Here is a 22890-nt window from a genome sequence, read left to right on the forward strand (position 1 = left end):
TCTTCTCTCTCTTCCCTCTTCCCCCCCCCCCCGCATACCTTATTATGGCTTTTATATCTAGAAATTTATCTGGCTAAAATACATAAAAGAATAATCAATGACTTGACCTTTGTAGTCCTCTGTGGTGGTTACCCTCTACATTGAGAGAATCTAAAGAGGCCATCTCTCAATGACTCTCTTGGCTATAGTAGTGAGTAACTGTACCCTAATGAGGTCTCGGGCAAATCTTTAGACTCTGGTAAATTAAGCTAGCCTCAAATATGGTAATTAATTTCACAAGTCAGACTCAACTGTTTTCTGAGGATGAGAAAGGAACAATCAGGCACAATTCTGTATCTGTTCTGGGATCTTTGCTGTAAACTTTCTGCATATTGTTTTGAGGACACGATTAGCTTTTGCTATGAATTCCTTTCCCCAGATGCTAGAATAGTGTGATGTTCACAACCTAAGCAAAAGGAACAATTGCGGATCATTCACACCTTGATGCTGACAAGGCTAATCATGGCAGCACAAATTCATGCACAATTAAACATGGAAACAGGATTTCAAAGATAAGCTAAATAACTAAACAAATCAAATAACTGGGGCTAAAAGCTTAAAAATAAATAGTTGGGTGGGCGGGGGGGTTGAAAAGAGCCCAGGTGAGTGAAATGAATTGGGTAATGAAGGGAAGTGGATAAGCAAGGCCCAGAGCATTCAAACATAAAATCATGCTTCTGATGACAATTAGAGCAGAAAACATAAATGCTGAAAAGACAACATTGAAGGTTTTATCTGAATGCATAAAGTATTCATGACAAGACAGTTTAATTAACAGAACAAATGGAAATAAATACGTATAATCTAAGAGAGATTTAGTTGCAAAGTAACAAAGATTGGGAATTACATATTCTGGGATACTTACCTTTTGGAATAGATAGAAAAAATGCAAAAGGAGGAAGGAAAGCTCTGATAATAAAGAAATAGAGTGAAAAGACTCTATTATAGACTCATAAAATCAAAGGCATCCACATTCCCCAATAATAAGATGTTAGGATCACCACAGATCAAAAAGTCAAATGGAACAGCAACATCAAACCAGAAGAGCAAGTTAAAGGCCAGTATAATGTAATGTATGAGTATAATGTATGCCTATTCCTGACTCAAAGGTGTCCATCATCTGCAAGTTAAGAGCCTAATGGAAAACACTCCACTTGTCTGGACGGTTGCATTTTCAACCACTCTCGAAACTTCAACTAGCTCAACATCATCCAAATCAAAGCAGTCTGCTAGACTAACATCAACACAGTATAATTGCATGGCATCCCAATGTACCATATGCAAAAACTGTAAACAGCCAACAAGCCTACGACTTCAACACCACTCCAAAACCTATATCCATTATTACCAAGGTGGTTAAGACAGAAGGATTCTGGCAATAGGCCAAACACACATTTCCCAGCTCATTCCTCTGTAATTCACCATCTGGACAGAAATATATTGCCATTCCTTCATTGTCACAGTATGCAAACCATAGAAATCCTTTCCAAGAACAACTGGGAATATAGTTTCAACTGAAAGTTCGGAGTTCAATTCTGCTATCATCTGTAAGGAGTCTGCATGTGCTGCCTGTCAAATGTGTGGGTTTTCCCTAGGCGCTCTGGTTTCCTCCCACAGTCCAAAGACATACTGGGTAGTTTAACTGGTCACTGTAAATTGTCCCATGATTATGTTGGGGGGTAAATCAGGAATGTTGGGGATTACTGGGATGGCGTGGCTCATAATGCCAAAAGGGCCTAGTCCATGCTGTATTGCTAAATAAAGAATGCAACTGTTCAAGATGGATTCAAGCATAGTTGAGATTGATTAGTAAATACTACTTTCAATAGTATGCTCTCATTGCATAAATAAAAAACTCAATTTAAAAATCCATGTTGAAATATTTTCCTGCCCCATTTCTGTAAGCACCTTCAAACCACTAATACCTCTAGTATCCTCCAATGTCGGCCTCTCAAACAACACAATTTTAAATGTTCCACATATTTTTTTTAGCTAAATCTGGGGTCTGAATTTTTCTTCCCAAAACCCTCCCATTTATATTTCTTTCGGAAGAAAAATCAAGCCAACATGCTGAATATCAATACATTAGCTTATTCTGCACTCACAGCATTCACATGGATTACAGGATCCAATTACACACATTAAGGACATGAGGATACAAGAATATGGAGATGGACAAATAAGGATCATGTACATTACAGAAGAGATTTGGTTTAATTCAGCATAGTGTCCAATAGAGATGTTGTGGGCCAAAGGCCCTGTTTGTGTTTGCGTTCTATTCTCTGTTCTAATGCTGGTGCAACATCAGCTGCCCTCTTCCTGCCCATATTCTTGCATCCTCATGTCCTTAACGTGTGTAATTGGATCCTGTAATCCCTGCACTTGCAGCATTCACATGGATTACAGGATCCAATTACAAACGTTAAGGACATGAGGATGCAAGAATATGGGCAGGAAGAGGGCAGCTGATGTTGCACCAGCATTAGAACAGAGAATAGAACGCAAACACAAACAGGGCCTTTGGCCCACAACATCTCTATTGGACACTATGCTGAATTAAACCAATTCTCTTCTGTAATGTACATGATCCTTGTTTGTCCATCCTGCATATTCATGTGTTTATCCAACAGCCTCAAACACCACAATCATATCTGCTTACATCACTGCCCCCAGCAACCCATTCCAGGTACATATCACTCTCCGCATAAAAAATCCCGCCCTACACTCTCCTTCAAACTCTATATCATACCACACCTACCCCCCATACACAAACACCCTCCCATTAAATGCATGTCTTCCAGCACTTGACATTTCTACCCAAGGGAAGACAAGATTCTTAACATCTTCCTTATCTATGTTTCTCCTAACATTTATAAATGTTTATCAAGTCTCCTCTCCAGACAAAACAACCCAAGTTCGTCCAAACTCTTTTTCCTCATACACTCTAACCCAGGCACTATCCTGGTAAACTTCTTCTGCATCCTTTTCAAAGCCTCCAGATCCTTCCTGCAATGAGGCAATACTACAAATGCATCCTAATCAAAGTTCTATCTAACTGTATCCCTCACAACATGCTGGACGAACTTAGCAGGTCAGGCAGCATCCGTGGAAACAATCAGTCAACGTTTCGGGCCGGAACCCTTCATCAGGACTGAAAAGGGAAGGGGCAGAGGCCCTATAAAGAAGGTGGGGGGAGGGTGGGAAGGAGAAGGCTGGTAGGTTCCAGGTGAAAAACCAGTAAGGGGAAAGATAAAGGGGTGGGGGAGGGGAGGCAGGGAGGTGATAGGCAGGAAAGGTGAAGAAGGAATAGGGGAAAACACAATGGGTAGTAGAAGGAGGTGGAACCATGAGGGAGGTGCTAGGCAGCTGGGGGAGGGGGCAGAGTGAAATAGGGATAGGGGAAGGGAGGGGGAGGGAATTACCAGAAGTTGGAGAATTCTATGTTCATACCAAGGGGCTGGAGACTACCTAGACGGTATACGAGGTGTTGCTCCTCCAACCTGAGTTTAGCCTCATCATGGCAGTAGAGGAGGCCATGTATGGTCATATCTGAATGGGAATGAGAAACAGAGTTGAAGTGGGTGGCTACCTGGAGATCCTGTCTGTTATGGCAGACGGAGCGGAGGTGCTCGACGCAGCGGTCCCCCAATCTGCGTTGGGTTTCACCGATGTAGAGGAGGCCACACCGGGAGCACCAGATACAATAGATGACCCCAACAGACTCACAAGTGAAGTGCTGCCTCACCTGGAAGAACTGTTTGGGGCCCTGAATGGTGGTAAGAGAGGAGGTGTAGGGACAGGTGTAGCACTTACGCTTACAGGGATAAGCGCCGGGTGGGAGATCCACAGGGAGGGACGTGTGGATCAGGGAGTCACGGAGGGACCAATCTCTGCAGAAAGCGGAGAGGGGTGGAGAGGGAAAGATGTGCTTAGTGGTGGGGTCCTGTTGAAGGTGGCGGAAGTTGCGGAGGATATTGTGCTGGATCCGGAGGCTGGTGGGGTGGTAGGTGAGGACAAGGGGAACTCTGTCCCTGTTGTGGTGGCGGGAGGATGGGGTGAGGGCCGAAGTGCGGGAAATGAAGGAGATGTGGGTGAGGGCATCATTGATGACGGCAGAAGGGAAACCACGATCCTTAAAGAAAGAGGACATTTGAGATGTCCTGGAATGGAAAGCCTCATCCTGGGAGCAGATGCAGCGGAGACAGAGGAACTGGGAAGAGCGAATAGCATTTCTGCATGTGGCAGGGTGGGAAGAGGTATAGTCGAGGTAGTTATGAGAGTCAGTGGGCTTGTAGAAGATGTCAGTGGACAGTCTGCCTCCAGAGATGGAGACCGAGAGATCGAGAAAGGGGAGAGAAGTGTTCGAGATAGACCAAGTGAATTTGAGGCCTGGGTGGAAGTTTGAAGTAAAGTCAATGAAATTGATGAGCTCAGCATGGGTGCAGGAAGCAGCACCAATGTAGTTGTCAATGTACCGAAGGAAAAGTTGGGGAGCAGTATCAGGATAGGTTTGGAGCACAGACTGTTCCACATAACCAACGAAGAGGCAGGAATAGCTGGAGCCCATGTGAGTTCCAATAGCTACACCCTTAGTCTGAAGAAAGTGGGAAGAGCCAAAAGAGAAGTTATTAAGGGTGAGTACCAGTTCCGCCAACCGGAGGAGGGTAGTGGTGGTGGGGAACTGGTGAGGTCTATTGTCCAGAAAGTAGTGGAGGGCTTTGAGGCCTTCTTGATGGGGAATGCAGGTGTATAAGGTTTGGTCATCCATATTGAAAATGAAGTGGTCGGGACCAGGGAACTGGAAGTTATTGAAGAGGTGGAGGGCATTGGATGTATCCTGGATGTGGGTGGGGAGGGACTGAACTATGGGTGACAAAATGGAGTCCAGGTAGGCAGATACAAGTTCGGTGGGACAGGAGCAGGCAGGAACTATGGTCTACCGGGACAGTCAGGCTTGTGGATCTTGGGGAGGAGGTAAAACCGAGTGGTATCTAACTGTGTACCTGATCTTATATCTCATTTCATTTTCTTGATCTTTCCTCATATCCCTTCATTTCCTAAATATCCAGAAATCTATTGATCTCTGTTTTGAAGGAACTCAGTGACTGAGCCTCCAGAGCCTTTAGGGAAAGGGAATGCTAATGATTCATTATGTTCTGTAAACAAATTCCTCATTTTAACATTAAATGGCCTAACTCTTATCGTGAGACTGATTCTCCAGTTCTCGGCTCCTCAGCCTGAAAGGCCTCTTTCAATATTCATCCACTAACAAACTTCCAAAATAGTGCTTTTACAAAACAATTTAAAGAGAGCTGCAGCTGCAGCATTCTTTTCTCAAATAAGAGAAAAGATATAATCCAACAGATATTCTAACCTCAAACACAAGGAAATCTGCAGATGTTGGAGATACAAGCAACATACACAAAATACCAGAGGAATTCAGCAGGTCAGACATCATCTATTCCCCCTTCTCTAGCCCTTTATCTCTTACACTAATCAACTTCCCAGCTCTTTACTTCACCCCTCCCTCTCACAGTTTCAACTAACAACTACCACCTTGCTCTTCTTCCTCCCCTGCCCCCATCATCTTACTCTGACTTCTCATCTTTTTTTTTCAGTCTCGATGAAGGGTTTTGGCCCGAAACGTCAACTGTTTACTCTTTTCCACAGATGCTGCCTGGCCTGCCAAGTTCCTCCATCATTTTGTGTGTGTTGCTTAGATATTCTAACCTTATTCTTGTGGCTTACGTGAATGACTTGGAAGTATAAAGCAGTCTGATGGTCTCCTGGTGTTGGAAAACAATTTTGCAGAATGCCCTCAACGGAGACAATAACATATCAACTGTTTGTTGCATTGACATTACATTTTCTTTTTAACTTATCATATACTGATGTATTTTATAATTGATACAAAATATCTTCTGTCAGTCTTATCAAACAAATTCACACTGGTTATTCTATCCCCCATTTCTGCTCCTCAAATCTATTCCCAATGAACTATTACCATCCCATTCCCTTCCTGGTCTCCACATTGTCTAATATTGTTCATGGTAGTTCCAGGTACAGTGAAAGCTCTTCTTTAAATCTCCCATCATCGCCACTTTCCTCAGAAGCAGCCACCTCATCTCTAGCTTATATTTCTTCTTCCTCTTGATGGCCTATGAATAGACTGTAACATCCAACATATATGCTCATCTGAGCTGGAGATCCTTGGATATTCTTCATTAGGAGTTTGAGGAGACCTGGTATGTCACCAAGGACTAGCAAATTTCTTCAGATGTACCCTGGAGAGCATTCTAATTGATTGCATCATCTGGTATAAAGCGGGCATTGCACAGGATTGGAAAAAGCTGAAGAAAATTGCAAACTCAGCCGGCTCCATCATGGGCACTAGCCTCCCCAGCATCAAGGACATCTTCAAAAGGCAGTAATTCAAAAAAGCAACATCTGTCATTCTGACTCTAAGACCCCCATCACCCAGGAAAAGCCCTCTTCTTATTGCTACCATCAAGGAAGTGGTACAGGTGCCTGAAGACACACACTCAATGTATTAGGAACATCAACATCAGCAGATTTCTGAATGAACAATAAACCCATGTACACAACTTGACAACTTTTTTCTTTTTTTGCACTACTTTAATTTAATTTAATTTTTATATGCATTTCTTATTGCAATTTATAGTTTTTATTATGTATAGCAATATTCTGCTGCCACAAAACAACATATTTCACGACATTTGCCAGTGATTAAATTAAACTGGATTCTGGTTCTAAATTCTCCAATGAGGATTTTGACCCTGTCACAATACCCAAAATCACAAATAATATCCTGCAAAATTGTGACAAAGGTAAAGCATCACTCCTTATTCTCAAGCTCTTGTTGCTACTTGTCTCCAGCTGGAAAGGACTCACTTGTTTTATTCTGATCGACCTAGGACAAGCTAGTTATATACCTGACTCCCACACTTATTTCTGATTTAACACAGACCCTCCTTCCTATTTCTCAGCTAAATGGTGCCCTTTGGCAATTTCATTTCTACACTGATGACATGTATCTCTATCTCACCATACCTCACCTGGCTCTTCACTTTTCTGAATATTCCTTTTAGTTGTCTGACATCCAGTTCTGGACGAGCAAAGATTTCCTCCACTAAACATTGGCAAATGAAAGCCTTTTTTAATTTAAAAAAAAATCCCCTTTAATAATATCTGTTCGCAGACAACTACATTCCTTACCATGGCAACTGGCTGAGACTAAATGAGATCATTTGCAGCCTTAGTGACATATTTGGTCCTCGGACGAAGTTTCAAAGCACAATATCTCCTTAACCATTATCCATTTCCTCTCTGTTTTGCCTGGTCCCAGGTCGCAACTGAATTTAGGGTAAAACTTTCATTCACGCTTTACCTCCATTCTGATTGTTCAAGTGCACACCCAGTCAGCCTTTCTACTCCCTATAAAACTGAGAGCATCCAAGATACTTATAAGCACAACCTGCCTTGTGTCATGCCCCCTACATCCATCAATACTATACTTATTGATTCAGACTCCCATGTAAGCACTATCACAATATAAAAATTCCCATCTTCATTCTGAAAACACCCTATCCTGTAAAATGCTATTCCCTTTCTTCAGTTTCTTTGCCTTCACATCAGCTCCCAGAACGTGGCTTTCTGTTTCAGAACATCAGATATCCTCCTTTAAGGAACAGGGTTTCCCTCCCTCTACTATTGATGGTGCCCTCACCCGTATCTCCATTTCCCATACATCTGTGCTCACCCATCTTCCCACCGCCTTAATAGTGATTGAGTCCTTCTTGTCCTTACCAAAACCCCATCAGCTTCCGTATCCAATGCATTATCCTCCACATCTTCCACCATCTTCAAAGGGATCCTACCACTAAACGTACCTTTACCTCCACCCACCTCCCACTACCTCCCACTTTCCACAAGGGTCAATCCCTTCTCGATTCCCTTGTCCATTCCTCCCTCCTGAAAAATCTCCCTCCAGGCAATTATCCCTGCAAGCAATCTACTGTAAGTGCTACACCTGCCCTTACACCTCTTCCCTCTGCCCCATTCAGCGCCTCAAACAGTCCTTCCAGGTGAGGCAACACTTCACCTGCTAATCTGCTGTGATCATCTATTGTGTCCGGTGCTCCTGATGTGGCATCCTCTACATTGGTGAGACCTGTCATAAACTGGGGGACCACTTCGTCGAGCACCTCCACACCATCTGCCACAAAGTGTGTCGGTCCATGACCTCCTCTTGTGTCAAGATGAGGCCACCCTCAGGGTGGAGGAGCAACACCATATTCGGTCTAGGTAGTCTCCAACTTGATGGCGTGATTATAGATTTCCCCTTCCGATAAACAAATGCCACCTCTTCCCCCCCCCACCTCTTCTATTCCCCACTCTGATCTTTCACTTCTTCTCACCATTACTTCCCCTTGGGTCCCGTCCTCCTTCCCTTTCTCCTATGGCCTGTTCTCCTCTCCTATCAGAGTCTTTCTTCTCCAGCCCTGACCTTCCCCACCCAACTGGGTTCAACTATCACTTTCCAGCTAGACTCTTTCCCCTCCTCTTCCTTCTCAGTCCTGAAAAAGGGTCTCAGCCCAAAATGTCAACTGATTATTCTTTTCCATAAATGCTACCTGACCTTCTGAGTTTCTCTGGGGGGGAGGGGTGTGTGTGTGTTTACTTTGCTTTGGATTTCCAGCATCTGCAGGCTTTCTCGTATTGATGAAATACTAGTTTGGCCTCTACTGGAATATTGCTTTCAATTCTGGTTACACCTGATACTAAGATAGTAAGGCTTTAGAACAAAAGATTAATGAGAATGATTCCCAGAAGCAGTATGACAAGGGTAGATTAGAAAGGCTGGGACAGTCTTAATTTTTAAAGAATAAAAGGCAGAGGACCACTTGGGCATAGAATGTTACTGAGGTTCAAAAGAAGAGCTTAAATTGTGTTGATTCATCATACATCTACCAGTAATACTGAGAACTACTTCATGATAGGTGATTACAGCAGCCACATTGTGCAGTTATGTCCTACAAAAAGAAGTCACTCTTTTCAGATGTTAAAAATGAAAATGGGAGATGGTGGAAATGCACATATGAACTTGACAGTCCTATCTGTGCAATGTCAGCATTTCCTGATGCTTTAGATTTCCAAAAATATTTACTATTCTCTATTGCCGAATCTGTTAACAAACAATGGCTGATAGTTAAGCAATGCCTTGATTTTAAAATTCTCACCCCTCACCCCAATTTCAAATTCATCTATACACTGAACTTATTCTCACAATAAGTTCAAATAAGCTCAGCCAAATAAAAACCACAGGATACTTGCTGTCCTCCAATTATCGTAGTTTGTTCAACAACAAATATAACTCCACTATTATATTGACAGCTTTCTCTTCAACTAACATCTCCATCTCTTTTGTCCTTTCAGATGTTCCTTAAAACATACCACTTTGATCAAACTTCTGGTCATCTGCCCTTATATTTTCTGTGTGGTTTAGTGTCTAATTTGAATAATGCTCTTATAAAATGTCTATATCTATTGCTTTGTTGCCTTCAATATTCTATATTTAAGGCAACAAAGAAATTTAACTTTTATATTGTTTTGAATTGTTTTTGTTTGATTAAGTTACATGAGAGCTATTGGGGTGGGTACAGGAAAGAAGAGAAAATCAGCTTAATGCTCTCGCTCGTTAAGTTCCACTAAAACCCTGAATAATGGCAGACAATTTATAAAGTTACACAAAAGTGTGCAGTTGAGATTACAAGGGCATTGCCATGATTAGAAACTGGTTATGAGAAAAGATTAAGGTTTTTTTTTAATCTTTGTAACCAATATTCCCTCTAATTTTTAGTGGTCAGTGTGCGCAAAAATCTTACGTTCTGCAATTTTTTTTCCTGTGACAAAAGTATGTGCACACTGAAAGCACACATGGCACAGTCTCTTACTAGCTCTTCTTTCAGTTAGTCCTGACGAAGGGTCTTGGCCCAAAACATCGATTGTACCTTTTCCTAGAGATGCTGCCTGGCCTGCTGCGTTCACCAGCAACTTTTATGTGTGTTGCCTGAAATTCCAGCATCTGCAGATTTCCTCGTGATGGCACAGTTTATGCAGGCTTACAAAATATCTATATAATACTAAATCTCTCATGCTCTGCCTGTCTGTTTGTGACATCCAATTAGCACAAACGGTGCATTACAGCGGCACTTTTTTTGGCTAAATCGAATTAAGATGCGCTAACTTACAGAATGCAGGCAAAGTTCAGAGTTATATATTCATATAAAATTGCTCATTCGCAAAAATCAATAGGCTCCCTTTTAACCCAAGAGCCAATCCGCCATCAAAGAAATCGGGACATGACAGCCCGACGCATGCGCACAGCCAGCCTCAGCAGCGACACCTACCGGAGCAAAAGGGCAGGGCAGCTCTATATCGAGTGGTCACATTCTGCTAATCACCATCAGCATGTGCAGGATTGGGACAGATCTGCCACCCATCAATGAGAGGTAATTAAATCTTATTGTAATGACGCACTTCAAGACACCCATAAAACCCTTTGCTGCAGTCAAAGTACAGCGGCGACTATATCACATCCATTTAGGAGAGTGCCAACCACATCATCAATAATAATCAGCATCCTTTGGTGTTAGTGCTTCGCATCTTCTATCCAGCATTAGGGTAAAACAAAAAGGTCAGCCTAACTATGCTGCATGGTCAAGAGATGACACCAAACATCGTCGGGAAGCGGCAAGGAGAGGGAGAGAACAAGAAGCAGATGAGGCCAGGGCCGCACAACTCTAGGATCAAAGAGTCAGGACAAAAAAAGATGAGAGAAGAAGAGACAGAGGAGGAGAGGCATGCCCATCTCCAGGATCAGAGGCAAACAACAAACAGCAGAAGAGATGAAGAGACGGGGGATGAAAGGACTGCATGTCTCCAGAATGACAACGAGATGCACAAGGGTGGCAGATAAACCAGAAATGATGCCATCAAAGTGTCCTTCGTTAAATGAGGAGCAGCTATATTTGCTTTGTTATGCGTTGTTCTTCTTTAATAAACTGAGGTTTTCTAATTCAGTTTCCAAAGCAAAGCGATACCAATAGCATTCAGGAAAATTTAATGTTCATTCTGGTCGCATCAAACTGCACTACCCTTCTCTCAAAGGGTGCCCCAACGGGTCACCCCGTTGTCTAGTTTGACATAAAACTGTACAGAATTACAACAAAATAACATATATATTTAAGTCACTCAGTTATTTTTTCTCTCTCCTGTCTTTGGCATTTACCCATTCTTTGTAAATTCTATCTAGACTAATAGAACTTTCATCCAATTGATAGCTTTTGATTCTCATTAACATATCCAAATGACATTCACCTAAACGATTTCTCAGCTTGTTTTTGAGTTGATTCATTAGGCTAAAATCGCGCTCACAGTCCGCACTAAATGCAAGAAAGGTTCCCCCAATGTCTATCAACTGTGCAAGGTCGCAAAACTGGTCATTTTGAAGTACAAATGCCACCATCTGAGCAAAGTTTGAAATCAGTTTGGATTTAATTTTTTCTTGCATGGAAAATTTGAAATCATTAAACTGTCCATTACAGTATTTTCAGCTAGAAAATCATGATATTTTAGACATAAGGCATTAACTTGTTCATTGCCAAATGTGAAGTCAGCTAACAACACACTGTCAATAAGAACTCTGATCTCCTCTGGGTTTGATCGTTTTCACTCTTGCTCATCTGCACTCAACCTTAACATGTGTATCACTCCTGTAACGGGTAATGCCTGAGCTTTTGTACACCGTCCAAATGCGATTTACTTGCCAAATGACGCTTCAAAAAGACAGGTTTCCAAATATCATCCCACTTCTTTCCACTAGTAAGTTCTCCAGCAACTTTCGCATCACAACAATACAAACAGATAACTCCAGTTTCCGAATCATACATAAATACTTCTCGTAGCTGAACGTTCATGACCTCATGAGCTTTCAGTGTAGCATTTTCTACTATTTTGTTAAGCCATTCAACTTTAAACAAATTTACTGTTCTTTTGCACTTCACGCCCTTCCCTTCTTTTGAATTTGACATAGTGAATCAATTTTTTTTTCAATAAAAACTTAGTAAGCTATCTACAGGATTTAAAACAGATCTTTGTAAACTTTACGATAAGAACACTGTCTGCCAAAGATGGCTGCCGCCGTGATGCAGCTGCACAAACTGGAATAGGAAAGGTGAGGTGATGTAAATTAGTGACATGCATTGTGGTATTTGAAAAACTGACTAACTAGTTAACAGAAACATTTAGCTAAAAGATTATTTTCAATAAGTATAATTATTACTACATTATTTTAGGTAACTAACCTTTTCTGCGCACATTAATTTCCTTTGTGCACTAGTTGAAAACGTGTGCGCGCGCGCTCACACACGCATAGCTTAGAGGTAACATAGTTTGTACCAGAAGACGATGGAAATGACTAAAATTTACAAGGAACATTAAATAAGAGAAGAACGTTTTTCATCACTTTCCTCGTTCTAATGAAGGTTGCTGACCCAAAATATTGACTGTTTTTCTCTCCAGAAGCTGTCTGACACGCTGAGTACTTCTGGCATTTTCTGTCCTCCTTTGATTTCCAGCATGTGCAGATTTTTTGCTCCATGCACATTTTGTGATTGAGACATAACTTTCCCTTGTCTACTCTCCCATTTCTAATCCCCAAATAAGCAAACTTAAACAATATTTGCTTTGATAAAACACTACATTTGCAGGGTTAGTATTTTTTTGAAAGAATCAACAATTTTACTTACAAGGAATTAGCACCTTGTCATAAAATATGTTCAGAAGCATTGTGTAAATATATAACAACCAGGGAAAACAAATTAAATGTTATTCATTGTGAAACTCTATATCTGAAATTCATATTTCTAAGCAAAGAGAGACTATTTAAAATATCCTATGATTGCCCAAAAAAGAACTCCACATGGAATGACACGATACAACCTTTAATGCTACACCACCTCCACTTACATTTTAGTAAAAATTGGGAAGTGATCTAAATCATAAAGGTTGGAATCACAATAAAATTTGCAAATAATGGTGCTTCCAAATAGGACCTAATGTCAGAGCAAGAGATATTAGGTTAGATGACCAAAAGTTTGATTAAAGAGGTACTTTTTAAATGACTTTCTTAAAATATATTCCAGAGGCCAGGGACTTGGTATTTGAAGACAAAGAAGTTAATGTTTGAATAATTAAAACTGAAGAAAAAATTATAGGAACACAAATCTCAGATAACAGGGAGCTTGGCCAAAAGGGTACTACTACATTTGTAACTTGCTTTAAATATATTTAGTTTAAGCTTTGGATGCAGGGTTCACTGGAAATACTCACACACCTTGGGACGCAGGCAGGATACCAACTTGAACATTATAGTTCTTCTGGTGAAGCACTCGACAATATTGTGGTGTAGGAAGTTCCAGGATTTGCACCAACAAAGGAGAAATGACAATAGATTTCCAAGTAGCAGCTAGCAACAGTCTTTTCCCCAATATTCATCTGAGGTCAGGGGCTTCCAAACTGGGGTCTAAAGATCCCTTGCTTAATGGCATTTGTTCATGGCATAAAAAGATTGGGAACCCCTACCCAAGGTGAGGTCCAAGAACAGGGGGATAGGCAGAGATATCAGTTGAGAGAGAAAATATTTAAAAGGGTTGTAAGTTGCAACCCCACAAATGTGTAACTTTTTCCACACAGAGGGTACTATGTGGAACAAATATCCAAAAAGAATTAATATTTAAAGTAGTTTGGACAGGTACATTAAGGGACAAGGCTGAGGGATATGGGTCAAATGCAGGAAGTTGAAACTAGTTGGATGAGCACCACTGTCACGATGGACTGCTTGGCTGAAAATGTGTATCCATGCTGTAATTGCTCTAGGACTCAAAGTCAGGATGCTGTGCTAACTGGAAGAAAATATGCAGGTAATGGTGTCACAAGAGACTGCAGATGCAAAAACAGACCAGTGGGTTGAGAAGCATCTGTGGAAGCAAAGAGATATTCAATGGTTCAAGTCCTGACCCTATAGGTCATGAACTGAAACACTGAGCATCCCTTAGCCTCTACAGATGTTGCCTGACTCCCTGAGTTCCTTCATTAATATGTTTTTTTGAAACAGGTAGCAGTGTACTCTCTTGTCCTTTCTGATGATAGAAATTGCAGGTATAGAAGGTGCTGTCAGAGTAGCTTTGGAGACTCCAATGCAACCTACAAACAGCACATTACATACCATTGAGCAAAGGTGGCAGAGGGAATGAATGTTCAAACTGGTAGATGGAGTGCCAATCAAGTGGACTGATTTGTTGTTGCACTCCTACAGGCAAGTACAGAGTGTTCCATCATGCTCCTGATCTATGCCTTGTAGATCGTGGAGTGAAATGGCAAGTCGTTTGCCACAGAATGCCCATCCTCCGATCTGCCATATTATTTATGCGGCTGACTTGTTGAGTTGAGTTCCTGACAAATGTTGACCTGAAGTCCATGACAATGAGGAATTCTGAGATGGCACTGGCAATGAATGCTAAATGTAGATGGCTGGAATCTTTCACAATTGCTCACCTAGAACTTTGACTTCACAAATGTTCCCATCACTTATCAGCTCACGTCTGAATGTAGGCCAGGATTTCTTGCATACTATCATGAAGATCCTATGAGGCATTCCATCACTACCTAAAAGGGAAGGAGCTCAGCTGGCTTGACCTTTGTCATTGCTCTCAGAAATTTTGCGGTGAAGTCCAGAATGCTAGACCCCCAAAAACCACAACCTACTTCCTTTGGACATAAAACATCCTCACAGTTAAAATCATTTTAGCACAATTAAAAGTGGCCTGTCCCATTCAACAAGATCACAATGTGCACTTCACTTCAATTTTACCTAGACTCCCTGTGTCATACTCAAGTCAAATACCACCTCAATGCCAAGCAGAGTCACCATAACTCCAGTTCTGGAATTTGGTTGTTCAATCACATGTAGGCCAAAGGTGCAATGAGGTCCAAAAATGTGTGAAATTGTGACTACCAAACGGGTCACCAGTGTGCAGGTTATGCCCTTGATATCACTGTTAATTCCTTCAAGCGCTTTCCTGATAATTGTGTGATGACAAAGTGGTCTGACAGTAATGGGATATGTCCTTTTTTTTGTGTAGAGGACAAAGTTGAACAATTTTTCCATTGCTTAACCAGAAGCCAGTCATGTTCAGGGATGACAGATGTACAGAGTTTGTTGCAAGTTAGGACCTGGACAGTCAATCTCAAATTTACAGTGGACAGAACATCAGATGCCAGCCATGAATTTGTTAGAATAACCATACCCAGTGCACAGAAATCACTTGGTATTACTACATGATCCAAATTATGTACTTTTCATAAGAGACTTTGAAATGGTCTAAATGTAATCTGGATTTACAAAAAAAATTTCAAATTATTGATATCAAAAGCCCTCAAGGTGCATGTAATTCAACCACTGATATGTAGAACAATAAGTAGTACGCCATGCATGTAAACTCTTAGTACAATATAATCCTTCCATTTCACGTGTCTATCAAAATTACATCAATTCTATACTGATTATATCAGCAATTTATCCATTTGAGATACCCCAGTGGTTATACCATATGGTTTTCAGAACTGTGAGTAAGTTCAATAATCTTCACTCTGTAAACCTCAGCCTCTCCTGACTGTGTCGACTGATCCATGATGTAAACATTTATGGAAGTAGTCATTGACCTGAAACATTAACCCTGCTTCTGTCTTTACACAGATGCTGCCTGGCCCAGTGAGTACTTATAGCAAGCCTTAATTATGTCCAACTTGCAGCAGTTAAGAGTATGTTGGAAAACTAAAAACGAATCCTCCAAAGATTAAGTGATAAAGTTAGCAACAATTACAATTTATTAGAGAACTTGCGACTTTATCATTATACTTTTCTTCTTCATAGACGATATCAACAATGGACAATCAGCCCAGTTCCTGTGATTTTTAAGAGTAGAGAATTAAAGCATAATATATACCATATTATAGTATATAATGTACTACAATACAGGGCAGCATAGTGGTTAGCACAATGCTTTACAGTACAGGTTCAGTTCCCGTTGCTGCCTGTAAGAAGTTTGTATGTTCTCCCTGTGACTGCGTGGGTTTCCTCTGGGTGCTCCGGTTTCCTCCCACAACCCAAAGATATTGGTAGATTAATTGGTCATTGTAAATTGTCCCGTCATTAGTAAATTAAAAAGTAGTAAAGTTCGTCCCATGATTATACAAATGTTTGTACTAGCGTTAAATTGGTGGGTTGCTGTGCAGTGTGGCCGGAAGGGCCAAAAGGGCCTGCTCCATGCTGTATCTCAATAATATTCAAGCTACCACAGTATCAAATATAATGCACGATTAGGAAAATGAATTTACCAGCAGTAAAGCCTTTACAAGAACATGTTGTTAAATGTCAATGCTGAACTTCAGCTAAATTTACCTGCTATCCACAAATGGCTAAAATATTGATCAAGATGAACATGCCCTCAAGAGTAACACAACTCATCAAACGTTCCAATTTACATTACTAGACAGAATGCAAGGAACATCAGTGTTATTTTCTGGCATTTGAAAATTAACTAAATTAAATCTTTATGCCAAGCCCAAAACAAAGTTCTATGTGAAAGCGGGGTAAATTGTTCAATTTTTCTACTGCATTTGAGGGACTGACCAGAATTACTCTACCCCCATTCATAGCACAAGTGCTGAAACCCTGGGCAAATCCACTTCTTGTTACAGATATTCCGTGGATATTGCTTACACGACTGCACTTTTTAATGCAACGTAGATCACATCAAATACTGTGAGGCAAGCTAGCAAAAAAAAAAGAATCTGCTTTAAATTATTCCCTTAGCATCTATGATTCAGAAGATCAACCAGTTTAAATTCTCTGCCAAAAGAGACAGCAATCATTTCAAACTCTAACTTGCATTTTTATCCTTCCAAAATCTAAAAACGTAATGAAAGCAACATAATACCCTTCTTCTGATTCGTTAGACCGAACTCAAAGCGGGTAATAATATCAGAAGTATTACATACGTAAATATAAAGAACGCAGGATAATACAGAAATATGGTTCCGCCCTTTAATTTCCGCTAAAACATATTTTATCATAGAATTAATACAACTGGGCTTACCTTTATTTTTATAAACCCCTATCATTACGCAATTAAATTTAAATATAAATTGCATCCTTCACATCCTCAAGTAAATATGATGTTGGAGAAGCCCGAGAGACAGCATGGTCAAGGAACTCACACGGTCCTGCCCACAAAATGCCTCCTTCCACCCACTCGATTTATTTTTGCCAACCAGTATTTTTTTTTCGCTATGTCCAAAGGCGAAAAGAAATCAATGTCTTTCTCTTTAAACTACCACAAGAGTTGGGCTTGAGGTCTGTCCGCCAATCAATGACTTTCAGTGGAACAGAACTGCAGATTACAAAGATAAAATGAACCCGAGAACGTCTCTCAGCCCCCAGGTTACATTATGAGGTCTCTTACAAAAGGGTTAAAAGTTGAACAGGAATCATTTAACTTTTCAAGGAGAGATGTAGTTGGCGAGCAATTTACGGCCAGGCTGCAAACTTTCTATCCGATAGGATTTTGTTGTACATCGTTCAGGAAAAGAAAGCAGACCTTGAAGATAGGAGTGTTTTTTTTGCAGAGTTTCGGCTGGATGTTACAATTTACACGAAACTGCCCGCATAGACAAGCCGTGCAATAGGGGATCGGGGGCGGCTGGGCTGAGACAGCCGCTCCGCCGCTCGCTCACCCTCACACTCGACTCAAACTTATCACCCCCCTCCCCTCCCAAATCAAACGTCTAACTGTCACTTTCACCAAGGTCCACAGCGGTGGGAAGAGCAGAGTCTGGTCTTACCTACCGGAGGGGGGTGGCCGCGGCACCGGATGGAGGAGAATTAAGGTTAAATACCTATATCGTTTTCCCTGCTGGATCTTCCCGCGGCCGGGTGCATTTCCCTCACTGCGCTGCCGCGACTGAAAACACAGTCCGAGTCCGACGGCCGCCAGCGGCGCGCGCGCATCCGCGTCCGCGTCCGCGAGGCGTGGATCTGAGCCGGGAGAGGGGGCGGGGGTGGCCATCGCCGGCTCGCGCGCATTTCCCTCCCCGTCCTCGCGCGCAACTGGCTTGCGAATGAGTGAGGCGGGAGGGCGAGACGGAATGAGGCTGCTGAAGCCGCAGCTCTGAACGGACGCTCCCCGAGGAGAAAAAGGGGGTGAAATAGTATGGGACAGTCTGGATAAAGAGACAATGCAACAGAGCAATAAAATAAAGGGGAGAAGATATGGAAAGAAGGGCAATGTAATGAAGCAATAGAATGGAGAGGATATTAAAAGAAGGGAATTATACAAAGGGGGAATAGAATGAAGGAGGATAGAAAGAAGGTCAATATAATAAAAAAAGGATAGAATGGAGGGGGAATAGAGAAATGGAATGTAAAAGGGGCAATAGAATGGAGGGGACACAGAAGGGCAATAGACTAAAGTAATAAAACAGGGGATCTAGAGGGGAATTGCAACAAAACTGCTGGCAACAAAATAAAGGGGATCGAATAGGGGCATAGAAAGAAAGGCAATGTCATGGGTAATGAAAGGAGGCTGAATATACGGGTACACGAGGAATGAAGGAGACAGAAGGGCTAAAGAATGGGGTCAATGGAGTAGACAAATAAAATAGAGGATATATGAAAGGTGGGCAGTATAATGAAGATGCAAATATAATAGGGGCTATAGAATGTAGGAGCAATAAAAAGAGGGGACAAAAACACAAGGACAATAGAATGACAATGGAAAGAAAGGTAACTAATAGAAAGGTACCTGTACATGGAAATAAGGAAGCAACCAAATAACATAGCAATGGGGTAGTAAGAAAGGATAAAGAGAATAAGGAGATAATATATTGAAGGAGTAATAGAAATAAATGGCTAAAGAATAGAAAAGAAATAATGGAACAAGCAGTGAAGTGAGGCAGTAATAGGATAGACCAATAATTGGGGAAATAATAGAATGGAAGGGTAGAAAGATTAGGGTACTGGAAAGAAAGGGGGTAATAGAATGACATGTAAGAGAATAGAAGAAAAAGTAAAATGTGAGCAATAAAATAGGATAGCACATTTCAAATCATTTAGTATAATCAGATCCAGATCTTTTTTTATTAGGAACATTGGTGATGGATTAGACAGGACACCAGGGTTGAATTCTCTGCTGCTCAATGAGGCAACATTCACTTCTGTATTGGAGCAGCAGCTGAGAAATCTCTGACTTGAACTCTAATTAGAAGGTAAGAACATTGCCATCTAATTCATAATTAAGAAGAATATTTACTTATTTTCATAATATATTACTTCCTTCTAACCACCTCCATCACCACCAACCCACTTATCACAAAACCCACCTGGGTGGCCAAGATCGTTATATCAATGGAAATAGATATAGGAAGGATGGCAATGCAGAAGAAATTGCCCAACCTACTATGCACATCAGGATCTCTCCAGGTTTGCAATGAATACAGTATAGCTTCAGCGTGATTAACATCCAGTTTCCAGTGCCAAGTTTGTAAAAATAGACGTGTTTTTCATTGTATTCAGCCTTTCCCATTGGAATTATTGAGAGAAAAATGAAAACCCACTGAAAGTAAATACAATTTTCTCTTGATATAATAAGCTGTTCAATATTTTCACAGGCTCAAAAATAATAAAATAAGTGAATTGCTCTCATACTCTTTGCTGCAATTCAGTTAACCCTAACTATGTTGAAGGAGATGATTATTGGCGTCCAGAATAATAAATATCAAAGCACAGGTGACACAAGACACTGGAATTTGGTACAAAAAATGCAGGAAGAATTCAGTGTGTCAAGCAGCATCTGTGGATGCAAAGCCGTGGTCAACATTTTGGGAGGAGACACTGCAATAGGAATATTCAAGCACCATCACCACAGCTACCAAGAATGTAGATGCTGATTTTGATCAGGCATACTAGAGTCATATGTTGGGGTAGAGGGAGCAGTTTGAAGGAAGTAAAACCAAATTGGGATACTTATAAGGGAATTTACAAGCATTAACCTTTAACTGGTGAATAGCTTTCTAAGATTTATTATACAAATATTGGCAGGTAGAGAAATAAAAAAACTGATCATTTGTGAAACCATGGCTCAAAAATGCTTTCAGGACTGCAATGGAAGAAAAATCTAACTAAATATTTTCTTGATAATAACAGCTAAATTATTCATCAAAATCCAGGAGACCTATATTCAATGCATTGGATGGAATGTGAAGAATTTTTGCACAGAGTGGTTATGATCTAGAATTTTGCCTGCAGACGTAAACACGAGAGATTCTGCAGATACTGGAAATCCAGAGTAATGCACAAAATGAGGAGCTCAGCAGGACAGGCAGCAATAAAGGAGGAAAATTAACAGTCAATGTTTCAGGCTGAGACCCTTCCAGGACTGGAAAAGAAGGGGGAAGAAGCCTGAATAAGAAGGGGGGAGGGGAAGGAGTACATGCTAGTAGGTGATGGATGAAACCAGGTGAAGGGGAAGTTAGATGGGCGGGGAGGGAGGTGGTGAAAAGCTAGGAGGTGATAGATGGAACAGACAAAGGGCTGAAGAAGAAGGAATCTGATAGGAAAGGAGAGTGGACCACTGGAGAAAGGGAAGAAGGAGGGACAGGAGAGGGAGGTAATAGGCAGGTGAGAAGGGACGGGGTATGAGGGGAGCCAAAATTGGGAGTAGAGAAGAGAGGGTAGGAGGTTGAAATTACCAGAAGTTATAGAAATTAATTTTCATGCCATCAAGTTGGAGGCTACCCAGATAGAATATGGGTGTTGCTCCACCAACTTGAGAGGAGGCCTCATTGTGGCAGTAGAGGAGACCATGGACCAACATGTCAAAATGGGATATGTAACTGTGTTGGAACAGGTCTTTCAAAAGGGAAATGGATAAACATTTAAGTAGAAGTAAGTTGTAGGGAAGGAGAAAAAGAGCAGGAAAACAAGACTGGATAGATTTCACAAGAAATCCGTATGGATTACTGAGCTATATATCCTTCTTCTCTACCATATAGATTCTGTGCATCATACATATTATTTAGAAGGAGGAAAAGACCATTGATGAAGCTCCTGTTAGCAAAATATGTGAGATATATTAATCCATCAGCTCTGCCATGGACAGTCCCAAGACCAGCTGTGAAAGGAGGAGCATTAGGCATAGGGCTAGCAACCCCATCCCATAAAAACCCAGTTCTACAGAATCACCAACAGAAGCTTCAAAGACATCAACCTTAGGAGAGGAAGGATACACAAAGAAGATAGGCTAATCTTGGAGATAACTTGAGAGACTGTCCCAGGACACCGTCAAGCTACCATCTGCGGCCTATGCCCCATTAGGGGTGATGAGTAATGAATCCACCAGTTGCTGATCCTAGGTTGTACAGCCTATGCAAATATTCAAGCATGGAAATGATGCAATAAAATTTGCCTGATGACTACCTTAGACTAAAAAGAGACATGTTAATTGTGTTGCTGTTACTTTTAGTTCTGATATAATATATTCTTTTCAAATCTAATAACTCACCTTACAAATAACAGTTGTTAAATGCAGAACTAAAATTTCAAGTGACATTTTCATAACAATGGACATTGGTGGCAATGTTACAGTATTTATGTTGACTGCCTGAGCAGAATTTCTTACAAATCACCTTAATGGTTCAATTGCAAATAACTGTTACATATCAAATACCTATGTCAACTGGCTGATGTGATCACAACTATATCAGTATCATCTTGCGATGGGAGAAGATTCCTCCTGATAGCTAGTCAGTAGTTGGATGCCTCAGTAGCATAGTGGTTATCACAACATTATTACAGCTCAGGACATTACGGAATTTGGACTTCAATTCTAGTGCAGTTCTTTAAGGTTCTCTGTATATCCTCCCCATGGAATGCGTGGGATTTCTCTGAGTCCTCAGGTTTTGGATGAGTTAATTGGCCTTTGTAAATTGTTTCATCGTTAGCTAGGGTCGTGGGGTTTTCGGGGCAACATGGCTCGAAGGGCCAAAAGGACCCACTCTGCGCTGTATATGGGGAGGCGGAGAGGCCAAATCATCTCCTATCCTCATGATAATTTCCACATTTGTATAGCCTACCAACATGATGATTTCTGTAAAGAATGAAGACATAGGCAAGAAAATGAAATAATCCAAACAAATTATCCCTTACTCACTCTTCCTTCAGTTAGTCCTGACGAAGGGTCTCGGCCTGAAACGTCGACTGCACCTCTTCCTACAGATGCTGCTTGGCCTGCTGCGTTCACCAGCAACTTTGATGTGTGTTGCTTGAATTTCCAGCATCTGCAGAATTCCTGTTGTTTATCCAAACTAACATGGGTCAGTGCTTTCAGAAATTAAGGAGAAATAAAATGGGTAAAATAAACGTTATTTGAAAAATTACCATGCTGCTTTTTATACCATATCAAAACAAAACTTCACATGTTTCTCTCTGCAGAATTTATTTGGCTCATTCAGCCCTTTGAGTCTGCTCTGCCATTCCATCACGGATGATTTATTAACCCTTTCAACTCCTTTCTCCTGCTTTCTGCCCGTAACTTTTGACATGATTACTAATCAAGAAATCTTTCAATCTCCACTTTAAGTATACCCAATGACTTGGCCTCCACAGCCAACTGTGGCAATGAATTTCACTGATTCACCACCCTCTGGCTAAAG

General features: G+C 41.1%; 1 protein-coding gene across 4 annotated transcripts in view; it reads right to left on the reverse strand.

The window, feature by feature from the left end:
• peak1 (pseudopodium-enriched atypical kinase 1) overlaps positions 1-18173 on the reverse strand; it is a 247207-nt gene extending 229034 nt beyond the window's left edge. The window contains exon 1 of one of the 4 annotated variants that reach the window (XM_063070439.1): positions 18079-18173. The gene's annotated coding sequence lies outside the window, so the exon portion shown is untranslated. Of the gene's footprint in view, positions 1-18028 lie in introns of all 4 variants that reach the window. The other 3 variants (XM_063070442.1, XM_063070441.1, XM_063070443.1) reach the window with 3 other exon arrangements.
• Between the last annotated feature and the right edge of the window lie 4717 nt (positions 18174-22890).

The sequence above is a fragment of the Mobula hypostoma genome, chromosome 18 (genome assembly GCF_963921235.1).
Source record: "Mobula hypostoma chromosome 18, sMobHyp1.1, whole genome shotgun sequence".
Classification (NCBI taxonomy): domain Eukaryota; kingdom Metazoa; phylum Chordata; class Chondrichthyes; order Myliobatiformes; family Myliobatidae; genus Mobula; species Mobula hypostoma.